General features: G+C 39.7%; 1 pseudogene; it reads right to left on the bottom strand.

The window, feature by feature from the left end:
* Positions 1-6,189: 6,189 nt before the first annotated feature.
* LOC102764779 overlaps positions 6,190-10,344 on the bottom strand; it is a 63,302-nt pseudogene continuing 59,147 nt past the window's right edge.

The raw sequence follows: 10,344 nt of genomic DNA, 5'->3' as shown, positions 1-10,344 counted from the left end.
ACCATACAGAATTAAAATGGCAATAAATAAGTACCTATCAATAATAACCTTAAATGTAAATGGATTAAATGCTCCAATCAAAAGGCATAAGGTAGCTGAATGGATACAAAAACATGACCAACTATATACTGTCTACAAGAGACCCACCTCAGAACAAAAGACACGCAGGATGACAGTGAAGGGGTGGAAAAAAAATTGCCCATGCAAATGTAAAAGAAAAAAAAAAACCTGGAGTAGCAATACTCACATCTGACAATTTAGATTTCAAAATGAAGGCAATCACAAGAGACAACATAATACTGAAAGGATCAATCCAACAAGAGGATATAAACCTAGTAAACATATACACCCAATATAGGAACACCTAAATATATTTTAAAAAAACTTCTAGAGTTCTTTAACAGAGAGATTGACAACAATACAATCATATAGTAGGAGATTTTAATACCCCAATGACTTCACTGGATAGATCTTCCAGACAAAAACTTAACAAGGAAACAGTGACTCTAAAGGACACACTGGATAAGATGGATTTAATTGACATTTTTAGAACATTTCACCCGAAAGCAACAGAATATACATTCTTCTCAAGTTCACTTGGATTATTCACAATGATAGACCACATGTTAGGACACAAAAAAAGTCTCTACAGGTTCAAGAAGATTGAATTCATATCAAGTATCTTCTGAGGTCACAGTGGAATGAAATGAAAAATCAACTACAGTAAAAACACCCCAAGCATTCAAACACATGGAGGCTAAATAGCATGTTATTAAACAACAAGAATCCCGATGCACAAAATTCATGCAAGGGGCTCAGCCCTCGAAACCTTGGCTGCCTTGGCTGGCCCTCGCAGCCCCGGCTTCACCTGGAAGGTCTTCTGGAAGGTCTTCCACATGGTTGTTCTACTATTTGGTCTAATTAGCATATTAGCTCTTTATTATATAGGATGAATGGGTTACCAATGAGACCAAGAAATAAATAAAAATGTCCTGGAAACAAATGAAAATGAACACACAACCTCAAATCTCTGGGACGCAACAAAAGCAGTCCTAAAAGGGAAGTTCATAGCACTACAGGCATACCTCAAAAAACAAAAACAAAAAAAGAAAAATCAACAATTAACTATTTAACCCTAGAACTTACAGAACTAGAAAGAAAACAACAAGAAAATCCCAGAGTAAGTAGAAAGAAGGAAATAAAGATTAGAGCAGAAATAAATAACATAGAGAATAAAAAAATAATACAAAAAATCAATGGAACCAAGAGCTTGTTCTTTGAAAGGATAAACAAAATTGATGAACCGTTAGCCAGACTCATCAAGAAACAAAGAGATAGGATCCAAATAAATAAAATCAGAAACAAAAGTGGAGAGGTAACCTCTGACACCACAGAAATACAATGGCTTGTAAAAGAAAAAATACTATGAACAACTATATGCCAACAAACCAGACAATGTGGATGAAATGGGAAAATTCCTAGAAAAATGCAATCTCCCAAAACTGAATCAGGAGGAATTAGAAAACCTGAATAAGCCAATAACAACTGATGAAATAGAAGCAGTAATAAAAGCAAACAAACAAACAAACAAAAAAACCTCCCAGCAAACAAAAGCCCAGGTCTGGACGGCTTCACAGGGTAGTTTGACCAAACATTCAAAGAAAAATACCTATACTCCTCAAACTGTTTCAAAAAATCCAAGAGGAGCCCTAACTGGTTTGGCTCAGTGGATAAAGCGTTGGCCTGCAGACTCAAGGGTCCCAGGTTCAATTCCGGTCAGGGGCATGTACCTTGGTTGCGGGCACATCCCCAGTTGGTAGGTGTGCAGGAGGCAGCTGATCGATGTTTCTCTCTCATCAATGTTTCTAACTCTCTATCCCTCTCCCTTCCTCTCTGTAAAAAATCAATAAAATATATTTTTAAAAAAATCCAAGAGGAAGGAACACTTCTAAAGTCTTGATTCCAAACCCAGATATGCCTAATTCCAAAACCAGATAAAGACACTACAAAGAAAAAGAATTACAGGCCAATATCCCTGTTGAACATACATGCTAAAATCCTCCACAAAATATTAGCAAATTGAATTCAGCAATTCATTAAAAAGATCATGCACCATGACCAAGTGGGATTTATTCCGGGGATGCAAGGCTGGCACTGATCTTGGGGAACTGGACACAGTTCTGAGGAACTGAGACCCTTCAGTCCGCGGGCTGACACACTATCCACTGAGCCAAACCAGCCAGGGCCTAACACCCATTTTTGATAAAAAAATCTCAGCCAAGTGGGAATAGAGGGAGCATATCTCAACAAGATATAGGCCATATATGACAAGCCTACAGCAAACATTATACTTAGTGGGCAAAACTAAAACCATTTCCCCTAAGAACAGGAATAATACAGGGATGTTTGCTTTCACCACTCTTATTCAAAATAATACTAGACGTCCTAGCCATAGCAATCAGACAAGAAGAAGAAATAAAATGCATCCAAATTGGAAAGAAAGACGTAAAACTCTCATTATTCCTGGATGACATAATATTGTACATAGAAAACCCTAAAGACTCCACCCAAAAACTACTAGATTTAATAAATGAATTTGGCGTTGTAACAGGATACAAAATCAACACCCAAAAATCAATGTCTTTTTATGCACCAATAATGAATTCTTAGAAAGATAAACTAAACAAACAATCCCATTTACCATTGCGACAAAAAATTAAGATACTTAGGAATAAACTTAACCAAGGAGGCAAAAGACCTATATTCAGAAAACTACAGGAAGTTGAAAAAAGAAATAGAAAAAGATATAAACAAGTGGAATAATATACCATGTTCATGGATTGGTAGGATCAACATCATTAAAATGCCCACACTGCCCAAAGGCAATCTACAGATTCAATGCAGTTCCTATTAAAATACCAATGACATATTTTACAGAGCTAGAACATATACTCAAAAATTTTAATTGGAATCAAAAGAAACTCTGAATAGCTGCAGCAATCTTCAGAACGAAAAACAAAGTTGGAGGAATCGCAATGCCAGATTTCAAGTTAAACTACAAAGCCACCATAATCAAAACAGCCTTGTACTGGCACAAGAACAGGCATATAGATCAATGGAACAGAACAGAGAACCCAGAAATTGACCCAAGCCATTATACTATATTAATATTTGACAAAGGAGGCAAGAGCATACAGTGGTGCAAAGACAGTCTCTTCAATAAATGGTGCTGGGAAAACTGGACAGGCACATGCACAAGAATGAAACTGGACCACCAACTTACATCATAAACAAGAATAAACTCAAAGTGGATGAAAGACTTAAATGTAAGTTGTGAAACCACAAAAATCCTGTGAAACCACAGGCAGCAAAATCTCAGACATCTCCCATAGCAATATGTTTACAGATACATCGCCTAAGGCAAAGGAAACTAAGGAGAAAATAAACAAATGGGACTACATCAAAATAAAAAGCTTCTGCAACAGCAAAAGAAACCATTAACCAAACGAAAAGAAAGCCCACTGAATGTGAGAACATATTTGACAATGATACATCTGATAAAGGGTTACTATCCAAAATATATAAGGAACTCATACAACTTCACAAAAGGAAGACAAACAGCCCAATTTAAAAATGCACAAAGGACCTAAATAGACACTTCTCCAAAGAGGATATACAGATGGCCAAGAGACATATGAAAAAATGCTCAAAGTCACTGATCATCAGAGAGATGCAAATTAAAAAGTCAAAGAGGTATCACCTTACACCTGTCAGAATGGCTACCATCAACAAATGACAAGTGCAGGTGAGGGTGTGGAGAAAAGGGAACACTAGTGCATGGCTGGTAGGAATGCAGACTGGTACAACCATTATGGAAAACAGTATAGAGTTTCCTCAAAAAATTAAATACAAAACTGGCCCAGTGATCCCACTTCAAGAAACCAGAAACAGCAATCAGAAAGAATGTATGCATCCCTATGTTCATAGCAGCACAATTTACCATAGCTAAGATCTGGAAACAGCCCAAGTGCCCATCAGTAGTAGATAAAAAAGCTGTGGTACATTTACATCATGGAATGCTATGCAGCAGTAAAAAAGTAGAAGCTCTTACCCTTTGAGACAGCGTGGAGGGACATGGAGAGTATCATGCTGAGTGAAATAAGCCAGTCAGAGAAAGGCAAGTGTCACATGATCACACTCATATGTGGGATCTAAGTTACAAAATAAGCTAATGAATGGAGTGGATCCAGAGACAATGGAAGCATGGAACTGAGTGTGAAATCTCAAAGGGAAGGTGAGGGAGGGTGACTGGTGGGAGCTAATCAACCAAAGACCTTGTATGCATATATGCATAACCCATGGACATAGACAATAGGATGGTGAAGGCCTGGGGTGGGGGGCAGGGTCAGGCTGGAGGGGGTTAATAGGGGGAAAGGAGGACATATGTAATACTTTCAACAATAATTATTTTTTTTAAATATATTTTATTGATTTTTTACTGAGAGGAAGGGAGAGAGATAGTTAGAAACATCGATGAGAGAGAAGCATCCATCAGCTGCCTCCTGCACACCCACTACTGGGGATGTGCCTGCAACCAAGGTACATGCCCTTGACTGGAATCGAACCCGGGACCCTTCAGTCTGAAGGCCTATGCTCTATCCAGTGAGCCAAATCGGCTAGGGCAATAATTATTTTTAAAAAGTAAAATAAAATAAAAAAATAAAGAGGCGAGAGAAAAAATGAAAAAAGAGACTAAAATTTTGAAAATTATTATTCTCAGTTCATTCAGTCCCATATAATCAGTTCTTGATTATTTGCCAGTATTTCCATAAATCCAGTCATTTCTTAGAGTTCTATTAATCTGCAGCCAGTTCAAAGATATGATCTGGATATTTATCTTCAGAAACATGTAATTTATAATAAGTCAGAGTCCTTTCTATGAATCTTTAAGATGAAACATATTTGCAAAAGCATTAAAATAAAACAAGGTCGGTATAAATGACAAAACTTAAAATGATATAATTATAGATCTGATTATAATGCAATTAACAAAACATTTTGCTCTTCTAAAACATGTAATATTCCAAGATAACAATTAGAATTACAATGTAAATATATCATACCTTTGTAGACTCTTGGAGATTTTCACATATTATCTGGAACATCCACTTTAATGATAAAAATATATGTATATGAATAGAACATAATTATCACTTCTTTATTTGACAAAACTTCCCGTGTAACTTCAGGATATCAAAAAGGCCTACTTAGCTTACAAGTTGTTTTTTATTAAAAGAGAGAGAAAACAAATCTTACATATTCAGGGTGTCCTTAACCCAAAGCCATTGCCAGGATAAGAAAATGTTTCCTTATGTCATCATAGCTAGATATTGAGGGAAAGAATGCAAAGGGAATGGGACACTGAGCCTGTTTGCTTCACTAGGAAGCTACAGATTCACACTCCGCCCAGGGAACCACCAGTCCATTCTGCACAGATCACTGGGGGAAGGGATAGAACAAAAGAGGGAGTGGTTAAACACATGCGCAATAAAGTAAAAATGGTGCAGAGGTAGGTGTTGGCCCATAGTCTAACCTGGGGAAAAGATCATTGTCCAGGGCAGGGGTGGGGAATGTCTGACTTATGGGCCAAATAAGGCCCGTGAAATCATTTGGTTTGGCCCTGCCAAGGCATTAGGGGTGAGTTAATTAAATGTTTGACCAAATATAGCAGGCTAATATTTTTTTGAAGAAAAAGGATTTATTTTTTTAATGGCTATGGCTTTATCGCATGAAACAGGCACCCTCTTGTTAAAAGGCAGAGTCCTCTCTTCTGCCCCACCTCGCTGGGTCTCTTGAATCCAGTGTTGAGTTCCATGGACATCGCTGCAAGGCAGCAGAGGCAATCCTGGGGCTTGGAAGCGCTGCAGCAGCCAGGTAGGAGGAGGTGGCGGGGGCAGGGAGGGGGTCCATTACCTATCTGCTACTCTAACCTATGAACACTCATCAGTACTATATATGGGGAGTAGGGCTCAGTGTGGCTCTTCTGCAAGCATCAGATACCCAGGGCCAAGGCCCACACTAGTCTCTGCAGCTACAAGGGTGTAGGAGGCAGCTGAGATGGTCCCTGAGAGTAGACAAACGAAGCCCCTCCAAGCCCCCTAAGCAGGCCCCAGGCCCTGCCAGAACTGGTCAGTGTCCGGGATCCCTGGGCGGTGTGAAGTCCCTGAAGCTGTAGAAGGAGATGTCTCAATGATCCACCAGGGCAAATATGAGAGGCACAGCCCCTCTCTGGTAGACAACGGCTTGAGGGTGCAGAGGTCTGGGACTGTCTCCTCAAATCCACTGATGCACATCCAGGCGTAGGGCTTGCCAGGGTTATTCTTTCGGAACGTGGCCACAGTGTCAGCCTAGTAAATATCAAAACTGATCTCCAAACCTCCGGACTTCTCCGGCAGCTGGGCACCTCCATCAGCGAGGTGTGTTTATCTGCAGCACAGAGATAGATTGAAGGACTGCGGCTGGGGAGTCTGCCTGGCTGGGACTCAGCAAAGGAGTGACAGGCTGGTCCCCCAGGTGTTGGGGGCGGCTCTGGGGCTCTGCAGCAGCTGTTTGTACTCCTGCCAGCTGGAGCAGCGCTGCACCTAGGGATCCAAGTTCACATTCTCCTGTTTGTGTCTGGAGAGCTTGTCCTTCAGCTAGCACCAGGGCTCAGCGTCTGTCTCCTGCCCTGCGACCTTGGCCTGGAGCAGCTCTGGGGCTGAGTAAACAGGAGGGTGTGGCGACTGTCTGCAGCCATGTTGGGGAAGGAGATCTGCTCACCCCATTCTCCACTTTGCCACTTTCCTGGTTGCATCCCACCACCTCCCTGGCCAGGCCAGGCCAGGGCTCCAGGGAACCCAAAGGCTGAAAGAGGCCCGCCTGGCCCTCTACAGGGCTGGACTCCTGGGGTTTCAGCTGTTGTGGTTGTGGGGAGGTGGGATATAGGTTGCCAGGCTCTGGGGTGTCCCATCCACACTCCCTGTAGGGGGTTCTCCGGGGTCTTGGGCTTCTTATTAATGGATGGAGAGCTGGAGCTCCTCTTCCTTTTGCCATTCCCATCCTCCAAGAGCTGGGCATTGCTGTCCCAGTTTAGCTGCCTCTGGTAAGGGGACAGGATAGAGCTTGGTTGGAACCGTGGAACCACAGAGCCCAATCTCTTCAGGTGCCTGAAGACCTGATACTGCCGACAAGTCAGCGTCCTCAGTCAGCAGTAATGGGTAGGCTTCCCACTCCAGCAAATACAGCGCCTCTTTAGGGTGCAGCCACTGCTGGCCCTGCTTTGCAAAGCCATGGTCTGCTAGCATTGACCTGCAGGAGTCTTCAACTCCACGAACCCCTCTTTTGGTCCATTCGGCGGCCACCAAACTGCCCAGGCACTCCACGCGCTCCTCCTCCGCCAGCAGCTGCCAGAGCTCCGTGGGTTTCAGGCGTAGCCGCTAGGCCTGGGCTGCAGAGCCATAGGAGAGGAAGTCCTTGGGGCCAGGTGAGCGCTGGGACAGCTTCTGGGGCCACCTGTTGGGCAGCTGGAAGTTCCCCTGCACTGAGCAGGCACCCTGCAAGAACCTCAATAGTTGTGGTCTCTGGTTCAGGCTCTATCGGCGGCCAGCAGGCTAATTTTTAAGTTGATCATTTTGTATGACCCACAAATGATGTTAAAAATATCGAAATGGCCCTTGGCTGAAAAAAGGTTCCCCACCCCCTGGTCTAGAGGTTGGATCCCATCAGAAGCCCACGAAAGATTGGAAAGCTGATTAGTTACTTTGAATAAGCTTTTGGTTCCTCCCAAGCTGGAGAATACATAATTTCAAGTAAACAAAGTCTCTCTCTCTCTCTCTCTCTCTCTCTCTCTCTCTCTCTCACCCACGCTCGCCTGTGTGTTCACATATTCTCTCTATAACCCTGTGGTGCTAGCAGCCACCTGCCCAACAGCTACACAGGCTCCAGGCAGGAGCCTGGATAGTGCAGCACAGCAATGGATTGTAGCTGGGAACACAAGCTGGGCTCGCCAAATATTGGACTGAGCTAAACTTTAATATGGCACATGATCTCTGGACACTGACTCTATTCTGGCCCTGATTTTCCTTGGCAAGACTGATGGAGATGGAATATTGGAAGGGCAACCTTTTGGTTTTGTATCACAAATAAATATTACCACGAGACCTCAATGATTCTCTCTCATTATTGATGTTTCTATCTCTTTCTACCTCTTCCTTCCTCTCTGAAATCAATAAAAATATATATTTTTAAAAAACAAAACATACTTGACCCAAAGATCATATATTTTTATAAAACAATATTAAATTATTCACTTACTCAAAGTGACAATCTAAAATATTAAACAAACATGAGTTAGCAAAACTTTAGTTCTTAGGACTGAGAGGATTATTTTCTTAGGTAATCAGGGAATTGATTAAGACAATATGACAGAAATATTTTAATAAGATAGAACCTTTGTTTTGTAGGTAAAAAAATAATTTTATATTTGGAGCAGAAGAATAATTCAGAAGAAAAATTTTGTCCTTCTAGAAGAACCAAACTCTGATTTTGCATCAGCTTGCATTTGATATTTAAATTCATTTACTTAATTAAATTTATTCCAATTTTATTTAAATTACCCATATATAAAATTTCTTCTCAAGATTTCTCTTCATAAACCTACAACTGTTTTCATCCCTTATAGTTTTCCTCTCTTAAATCATGCAAAATACATCAGCTTTAGAACAACCTACTTTCTTTAAATTTCCTGAAAAATTTATTGCCACACCTTATACATTCCATTACCAAAAAACATAATTTCTTTCCAACTAAATTAGAATTTTAACTTTTACAAACCTTATTGTCTAGTGACAACTAAAAAGTAAATAATTAACATTTTTCGGGTTGGCAAATTTATGAATAAATTTCATAACTTCTAGAAACAGACTTTTTATCGACAAATATATTCACAATTTTATAAACATATTTAATAAAATAAGATATATATTCATTAACTGATCCAAATTTATTTTCTACCTTCTCTATAATAAGAAGCCAAAAGTAGCCCTAGCTGGTTTGGTTCAATGGATAGAGCATTGGCCTGTGGAATGAAGAATCCCGGATTCGATTCCGGTCAAGGGCACATGCCCGGGTTGTCAGCTTGATCCCCAGAAGGGGGCATGCAGGAGGCAGCCAATCAATGATTCTCTCTCATCATTGATGTTTCAACCTCTCTCTCCCTTCCTCTCTTTGAAATCAATATGTTTTAAAAAAAAATAAGCCAAAAGTAGGTACACTTAGATCATTTAACTTAAGAACACTATAAAGATTCAAGTTACCAGCAGACTTTAGAAAACTATGTTTAGGATACATATATATATGATATATCATATATATATATCATATATATATACATGTATATATCAAAATTATTACTAAAAAGTTTTATCAAAGCCCTTTATTTTAGTTTTACTTAGTTATTAATTCTTAGTAACACTAAGAGATTTCAAAGTCAATTATTACCCAAGCTATTTTTTTACCAAATTTTGTAACAGAGATAATGTGAACTTATTTTGTAACTGCTGGTAAAACAAACATATATAATTAATGTTAATGAATCTAAAAGACATCAACAAAACTTAAACCTTCATTGGAAGCAAATATTTTCATAGATTACAAGACCCTGAAAAAGTATTTGGGATAATTTCAATTTCTTAATTTATATTAACATTTAATTCATTTAAGCCAATAAAATATTATAAATTAATAGTAATACCATCTAGAGGCAGAAAATACACACACACACACACACACACATATATCACAAATAGATCAAAACATAAACAAAATCACTGGTAATTGTAGAAAAGACACAATACTTTTAAAAATATACATATTTTTAATGATTTTAGAGAGCAAGGGAGAGGGAGAGAGAAATAGAAACATAAATGATGAGAGAGAACCATTAATTGGCTGTCTCCTGCACACCCCACACTGGGGATCGAGCCCAAAACCTGGGCATGTTCTCTGACCTGGAATCAAATCTTGACCTCCTGGTTCATAGGTTGACGCTTAATCACTGAGCCACACTGGCTGGGCAAAACACAAGATTTTTCATTTGTCCTTCACAACTTTTAAGGATGAGGGGAAGCGTTTACCATCGCACCAAAAAAATTAAGCTACCTAGGAATAAACTTAACTAAAGAGGTAAAAGACCTCTACTCAGAAAACTACAGGACATTGAAAAAAGATATAGAGGAAGACATAAACAGATGGAAGAACATACCGTGTTCATGGATTGGTAGAATCAACATCATTAAATGTTCATAA

This window comes from Myotis davidii, unplaced genomic scaffold (assembly GCF_000327345.1).
Source record: "Myotis davidii unplaced genomic scaffold, ASM32734v1 scaffold833, whole genome shotgun sequence".
In the NCBI taxonomy this organism is placed as follows: domain Eukaryota; kingdom Metazoa; phylum Chordata; class Mammalia; order Chiroptera; family Vespertilionidae; genus Myotis; species Myotis davidii.
This window is presented reverse-complemented; position numbering and strand designations above follow the sequence as displayed.